We start from the raw sequence: 7804 nt of genomic DNA on the forward strand, positions 1-7804 counted from the left end.
GGTCAGGCCTTTTCTTTCCTGATACCCCACCAGGCTGCTGTGGGTGGGCCCATCTCTTACCCAAGACTGCTGCCTGTGTGAGGGTCTCCTGGCAACAGCTTGCCTCCCAGGGTTCCTGTTAGGGGGGTGCCAGCTCTACGCTCCTGGTCCCGAGAAGTGGCTCAGTCTTCCCAGTTTCCTTTAAGCCGTGCACACACTTCCAGAGGCCCTTTCGTTAAGCACCCCTCAAAGCACAAAACCACAAGGGCCCAGGCAGCCGCAGGATGAAACACTGCAAGTGTCCCAGGAAGGCAGGTTCATTATTTGGAGAAATATTCCTAGTTATATTCCTAGCCAAGTGTTCACATAAATCAATTCCAGGTGGGCTAGAGAATAAATAAAAAAGCAAATCATTCTATAAATAAAAACGCATACGTCTGTAAGTATTGCACCAATTTTGAATTTGATAAGAACTTTCTAAGCATAAACCAAAGAGTCTTCATCAAAGGAAAATATGGACAAATTTGAGTGCATAGAATTTTAACATTTTTATTTATAAAAATACCTTAAATAAATTAAAAGTCAAGTGACAAACAGGAAAAAATATTTGCCACAGATGAAGAACTACAAAACTAATTTAAAAAAAGCAAATATCCCGGTTAAAAATGGAGAAAGACCAGCATAAGACAATTTAAGTGAAACAAATCAAATGTCCAAAGTAGAAATGCTTAACATCTCTAGTCATCAGATAAATTAAAACTACGTACAATTTATCCTGTATCAAATCCCCTCTCCCCTGCCCCTTGGGTCCAATCTGAGGGCCCCGAACAGTTCCGCCTTCGAGGCAGCCCCTCGCCCCAGTGGGACACCACTCCTGTGCTGTGAGCCATTTTGACTCTGTTGATTCCAGACAGTGCCCTGAGATTTTCCTTCCACCACCCAAAAGGCCATTAACGTATTTTCCTAAACAAATAGGCAGTTTCCCCTGGAGACAAACTCACTGGGACTTGGCAGCCCACCAGAACACATGGCCCGTGGCTGAAAGTCAGAACGCAGAAAGCAAAGCTCGCCCCACTCCATGGCTGGTCTCCAGGCTGGTGAAAGTCAAGGTCACCTTACCAAGCCCCTGCTCTTCCCCTCCAGCCCCCTGCCTGGCCTCTGGGACCTGCAGAGGTTTCCCACCTGTGCTTGCCTGAGGCCTTACAGTCAGATCTTACCCTAATTCCCCTCCTAAGACAGGCCTCTCTGAGCCAGCCCCACCCCATGGCTGGACACATGCAGCTGCCCCAGCCCTCCTGGCTGAGCCCTGTTTCACCCTCGCTGGGGCAGCCCTGGTCACCGATCCTACCTTTCACGGGTTTATTGTCCCCTGGTGCCCCGGGGCAGGCTCGATCCAGCAAGGAGAGTCCCAAGCAGGGTCAGCGTGCCAGGGACGGGCTGGAAGGGCCGAGCAGACGCTTGCCACCAGGCCTTCCCGCTCTGGGTTTTGGGGTGAGGTTGTGGTTTTATTTTATAAATGTTCTACAATTTTATTATTAAATAAGTCAGGAGCCATTATTATTATTATTATTTTCAGGGAAAGCAAGCATCAAGTGAGCCCACTGAGTTTTCTTCTTGGTAAAGGAAGGGCCAGAGTTGAACTGAGGCAGATGGTGGAAGGGACTCTGCAGCTCTTGGGACCTGCTGACCCCTGGGCAGGGGGCAGGGGCTGCAACAGCCGTGGCCATGGGGCTGCAAACATCAGCCTAGCAGTGTCCCGTGGCCCAGGGCAAGGGGCCAGTGCTGCCAGAGCTTCCTGAGGCCCTGGTGGGTGGGAGACAGACCCCCAACCCCCAATAGCCCCACCATTGTCCAGGAGGCAGGAAGAAGTGCCCACAGGGGCAAGGACCGTGTGAGGGTCAACAGGCCCAAGAGGCCCCAGAAAAGACTCGGAGAGCTGCTGCAGCCCCTTCAGAACAGCCAGCACTGTCTACACTCTCTAGGTGCTGCTAGACCCCTCTGCTCCCCTCCCCTGCCTTCCCTCCCCTCCCCTCCCCTGCCTTCCATCTCCTCCCCTATCCCATCTCCTCCCACCCTCCCTCTGCCTCCCATCTCCTCCCCATCTTCTCCCTCCCCTCCCTTTCCGTCTTCTTCTCCTCCTCCCCTTCTCCCTCCCCCCGACTCCCTCTCCTTCTCCCTCCCTCCCTTCCTCCACCCTCCCTTCTTCCCTCTCTCCCTTGGTCCCTCTCTCCCTCCCTTTCCCTCTCCCTCTTTCCTTGCCTCCTTTCATTTCAGCGTTGAGGGGATGACGGGTATGAAGACCCTCAGTCTCCCCTTGTATGAGGGCATGGAAGTGGACCTGAGTCCTATCAGCACCAGCCCAGCAGGACTCTGACCACCTCCAGGACGGCACCCCGTCCCTCACCTCCCCAACACCCCCACGATCCTGGCGCCTCCCAGGGGCTGTTCCCCCCTCCCCTCCCCCCCAGGAGCTGGCATTGCCCTCCCTGCCTGGAGCCGGCCTCAGGGGCCGCACAGCTCTGCTCAGTAGCGTTCCTCCCTTCCTTAGCCTTGAGCCTGAGACAGGCGTCCCCTGGCCCCACCCAGCACCTTGTGCCGCGTTGAACCGTGGCTGACCCTGGAAGGGGGATGTCCTCCCTTGTGAGGACGTGAGGGGCTGCAGGTCAGAGGCAGCTGGTGTCCTTCCCTCCTCCTGCCCCCAGGCAGAGTCCTGGGCAGGTGGCCTTGGTGGGCGGGCATCTTCCCGGGCCCTCGGGAGCTGTGGTAATGAGCTGTTGCGTAAGTGCTCACCTTTCCTCTCTGGGCGGCTCTCAGGGCTTTTTGATTTAATTGCCAGTGTATTTCCAGCAGCAAAATCTGGGGCACTGCGGTGACAGCAGCCTGGGGAGACTGGGCAGCAGGTGGGGCCAAGGCTTCCCCACCCCTGGGAGGGCGGCCTCGGCCGGGGCAGAGGCTGGCTTTGGGGGGATGCTGGACACAGGCTGGGTGGTGAGCCGAGCCCGAGCCAGGCGCCCCCTCCTCGAGTCAAATGCCCTCTGCCGAGGGTCCCTGCCCGCACGGAGCATCACATGGGGTCCCTCCTCCCCTGCTCAGCTCACGCCCCCCACCCGGTCAGCCGGCACTCCCCGACTGTCTTTCATCAGGCAAATGGCTGAGTGCTGGGCACAGCCACGGTCCACAGGCCACAGTTACCTGAGACTTCCTTTTTCAAACTGTCACCCAGGTGTCACCTGCGTGGGCCCTGCCCTGTCTCTACTTAAGGGCTCCCCAGCTCAGTGGGTGACACATGGCCCAGGCCAGCTGAGGGCACTGAGGTGGTGGAGGAGCAGGGGTCTTTCTGTCCAGCACCCAGGGCCTCACAGGGTTGAGCCTCCCTGGCTTTGGTGTCCCCACGTGCAACAGGAAAGGCGGGTCAGGGGAGTTCTGGACTGACCCAGGCTGCCCAGCTTCTCAGGCCTTGCGTTGGGCCTGCCATCCACCTCCAGGGCCAGCTAGGGTGGGGAAGGAAGCAGGACCTCCAGCCTCAGGCTGATGGCTCCTTTGGGGAAACCGAGACTTCCATCTGCCTGGCACCTCTTCCCATCCCACTGGAAAAAGCACCCTTTCCCATGGAACTCGCACCAAGGTGATAGCCCTACTGGCTTTCTTGCTCCCCGGCCACACAGGGTGGACCCCTGGTCTAGGCCTGGCTCAGGGTAGGGTCCAGTCCACTGGCACTCAGGGAAGCGCTCCCTCTCCTGAGTCTCCAGTCCTGGGGGTCAGTCCTTCTGGAGCCTTCTCTACAGTCCAGGGGCAGAGCTGCCTTGGGAGGAGGCGGCGTGGAGGGTGTGATGGAGACTGGGCTGGTCTGAAGCCCTCTGAGCGGAAGGGAGCTCCTTCCCGGGGGCCGAGGGCAGCAGGCTCAGCAGGCCAGATTCTGGGGGGAGGAACTGCAGCGTGCCGGGGTGGGCCGGGCACGTCCTTGGGCACCAACCAGGCAGGGCCATGTGTGACATTTTTAGAAAGGATTTGATATTTGTTATTTCAAAACAGGCATCCAAGCCGTCTCTGTGGGAAAGAACAGAACTCTGACCTTTCACCCATTCGACGGCTTAGCGCTGTTTTTATTTCAAATCACACACAGGGGGCACCCTGATCCTTCAGCGCCAGGGGCCTCAGAGAGTCTCAGCTGGAAGTCTGCATGCAGGGCCGGGCGGGTTTGAGTTGAGCACACAGAGCAGAGGGGTGGCAGTGTGGCCACAACCTCGGCCCAGCACCCTGGCCTGAACCAGGCCTTGGCAGCCTGTCTGGGGCAGGCAGGGCTGGGCTGTGCTGTGGCCACAGGAGGGGCCCGGTGAGGGCTGCATCCCCTCTGGTGTCCCAGGGCCAGCCTGACTGCAGCCCTCCAGCTTGGTCCCAGTGGTGCCCCGCAGGCCCTGTCCTTGAACCAGCCGTCACTCAGAGCCACCGAAGGGGTCTGTTGGGAGGGGCATGGCCGGCCTCAACCTGCAGGCCCGGGCGTCTCACCTGTAAGGTGACCTGGACGGGACCGGACATGACCCCTGCCCTGCACGAGGCCCCCTGCGTGGTCCGGTGCCTGGGCTTCCCCATCTGTAAAATGGGTGCGTGACCCTGACCTTGTGCGGGGCTTGTGAGGGTCACCGGATGGGCCTGCACGCGGTGCTCAGCGCCATACCTGGCGTTGTGGTCGCTTGTGTCTTCCTGCTCCGCCCCCCGGGCCCTCCTGATGTCACGGAGACAGAGCCGCCTCGCTTCTGCCACCCCTCGCTCAGGGTGTGGTGGGGACTCCAGCCGGTTCTCCACGGCCTCCTGAGCAGGGGTTACAGCCTGGGCCGCCTCCTCCTGCTCTGAGCACGCAGGCCAGAGAGCCCCGAGCGGAGGGCCGGGTGGGGTCTTCAAGGCTGCACATCCCTGCTTCTGGGGCCTTCCCCAGGCTGGGCTCAGTGTGACTGACGGAGGCTACGGAGCTCTTCTGGCTCTGAGCCAGGCACGAAGGCCGGGCTGTGAGTCTCCAGAGGGGCTGTCGGACAGGCGCCTGAGGGGCCGTGAGGGCCAACGAGCCGTTCAGTAGCAAAGACCTTCCTAAGGGAGTGTGTCCTGGGGCAGGCTGGGCCTGGAAGGATCGGGGAGGCTGCAGCTGTGTAAGCACGGGGAGGGGGGCGCTAGCGAGGAGGAATTGCTGGGGAGCAGTCCTTGACTGGTGACTACAGGCAGGGAGGCTCTGGCCTGTGGGACCTTACCCTGGGGATGGCAGGGCAGGGTGGGGCGGCGCGGGGCAGGGCAGGGTGGGGCAGGGTCTGGCTCTGTGCTGCCCACTGGGCTGTATCCACAGAGCATCCGAAGGGCCCCCAGACACTGCCCAAAGCCACCGCCACCCACCCTGGACTCTGCAGAAACCAGCCTTGCACCCTCAGGGAAGGCCGTCAGCCTTTAAGCCCCTGTGGGGGGACCTGCTGCCCAGCAAAGGTGCGGGAGTAGGGACGGGGGACCCTACTGGGGGCAGGCGCTGAGGCTCTCCATGCTGAGGCTCTCCTTCCCAGGCCTGTGCCCAGGGGGCCCTAGGTTCTGGTGCCAGCAGGGAGGCCAGCCTGGGGTACTGAGCCACCATCCCTCAGGGAAGGGTGCGGGCCAACGTCCTGACCCCTGCGTGTGCCTACCGTGGGCCAGGACTTGCTGTTCATGTGATCCTGTTCCATCCTGTGACGTCAGGGCTACTGTCACCACCTCACAAGGAAAGAAACAGGCTCTGAGAGATCGGCCAGCGAAGGCCCCCACCACGGCCAGCCCTCAGCTGACCTCAGCCTGCATGATCCATGTCCTGGGCTCAGCTCCCTGCCCTGCCTGGCCGGGAGGGCGGGGACTTCTCTGGCCCTGGCCAAGGCCTGGCTCAGGCAGAGCATCCTGGAAGCTTCTGGGTTGGGGCAGGCACGGGCTCTGACTCTCAGCCAGAGAAGAGAACCAGGCAGCGTTGTCCAAGGGAGGCCCGGCCACCCCTACCACACCCCGGCGGCAGTGAGCCTGCTCCGAGGGAGGGAGCTGGGCCTCTAGGCAAAGCAGACAGCATGGGGTTCCCCGGAACCAGGAAGGGCGGTTGGCTCCCCTTGGCCAAGGGCAGGCAAGCGTGGCCTCCTCCTGGAAGCCTGGGCCGGTTCCAGGCTTGGACAGAACAAGCTGGTTTTCACTCCGGCAGAGAACACGAGGATCCGGCCAAGCCAGCGACAGTCTTTCCAAGGCACGTGGGCAGGCTGAGCAGCCCTGGCCCCAGGTCCCCTGTGGGCCTGCCAGGAGGCACGCCGCTGTGTCAGGGAGGCTGTCCTTAGGGGCGTGTGGGTAGCCAGTGAGGGGGACCACGGCCCCCAGCTCGGTGATGGATGCATTCAAGGCTGGTGCATCTCCGGCTGCCAGGCCCTGGAGCTTTGCAGGGTGCATCAGGGTTCCAGACCGCCCAGGTTTGAGCACAGCGCTGCCATGCACGTCCGTCGACTTTGGCGAATGACTCCTCCTCACTTTCCCCAACTGCGGTACGGGCACCATCAAAGCCCCCGGTGACGCAGCTCCAGGACCCTGTGAGTAGCTCAGCCTGGGGTGGGCGGCCCAGACCCACCCACCTCCTGCCCTGGGACCTGGGCGCTGGGAGCTGTCTATCAGGGCCTCATCGCCGGCCACGCGCTCCTGGGAGAGGGTCTTTCCCGTGATCACCGTGGGGTCTGAGCAGGTCCTGTCCATCCCCTCAGGCCCGCTTCCCTGCAAGGGGAAGGGGCTCCTGGCCCACAGAAGCCCCATGGGGCTGGGCCTGTGGGGCTGGACATGCTTCTTGAGCTGCAGGAGGCATCCTGGTCACTCCGTCCTGTGGCCAAAGCCCTCCAGAACCTGCCTGCTCATAGAAATGACGGCACGCGACTGTGCTGGGCCAGGGCTGTGGAGCACCCAGGCCGGGAAAGCTCTTGTGCTCCTGCCGACAAGTCCACATGTGGGGTCAGTGGCTGGCACGGGGCAGTCTGTTCCCAGCTGAATATGCTCAGAACCTCCTTGGAAAAATCCCATATTGGTCAGGGCAGAGCCCCAGAAGTCACTGGCCAAGGGCACTGTCAGGATTTGGGGACTCTGGCCCTGGGGCCCGGCCCCCCACCGCCTGGCAACCTTGGAGAAGAGGCTCAGGGTGGCAGTGACGCAACAGGCCACCCTGTGCTGCTCTGACAGCCTCAACAGGCCACCCTGTCCAGTGCTGCCTGGGGCCCCGGGCCAGAGTCTGGCCATGGCCCGCACCCCAGCCTCGGGTGACCACTGGCAGAGCAGCGCAGGCTACCGCCCCTGGGGCCTACTCAGGGAGTGGGAACCATCCCACTCTCCATGAAAAGGTGTGGAGCCTCGTGGAATTGACCCGATCCCCACTGGCCACACTGGGCAGCCTCAGACCAGCCTGATGCCCTCACCCAGCCCGAGGCTCCACTCCAGGGCCCCTCTCCCAGACATCTGTGCAGCTGCTGATGACTAAAGAGGGAGAAGGAGGGAAGGAGAGGGAGACAGCAGGTGCCCCAGGGGAGGGGCACCCAGGCCCTGCAGTGTGGACCTGGCATTCCAGCGCCACGGCGTGCATGACCTGTGCTCTGCCCGGGCTCGGTCTAAAGGGCTGGGAAGCCCCGAGACTGTGGGTTCCACACAGTGATCCATGCCCACTGGCAGCAGGTGGCTTCCCGAGCCGCTGTCCCTGCGGCGAGTCAGAGGCACACCTGCTTGCTACCTGCCTGGGCCTCCGGATGGAGGTCTGGGCTTTGCCCACCAGCTCCAGTGGCCACCGAGACAGGAGGAGCGTGGGGCCCATCGA

The sequence above is a fragment of the Nomascus leucogenys genome, chromosome 3, assembly GCF_006542625.1.
Source record: "Nomascus leucogenys isolate Asia chromosome 3, Asia_NLE_v1, whole genome shotgun sequence".
NCBI classification, from domain to species: domain Eukaryota; kingdom Metazoa; phylum Chordata; class Mammalia; order Primates; family Hylobatidae; genus Nomascus; species Nomascus leucogenys.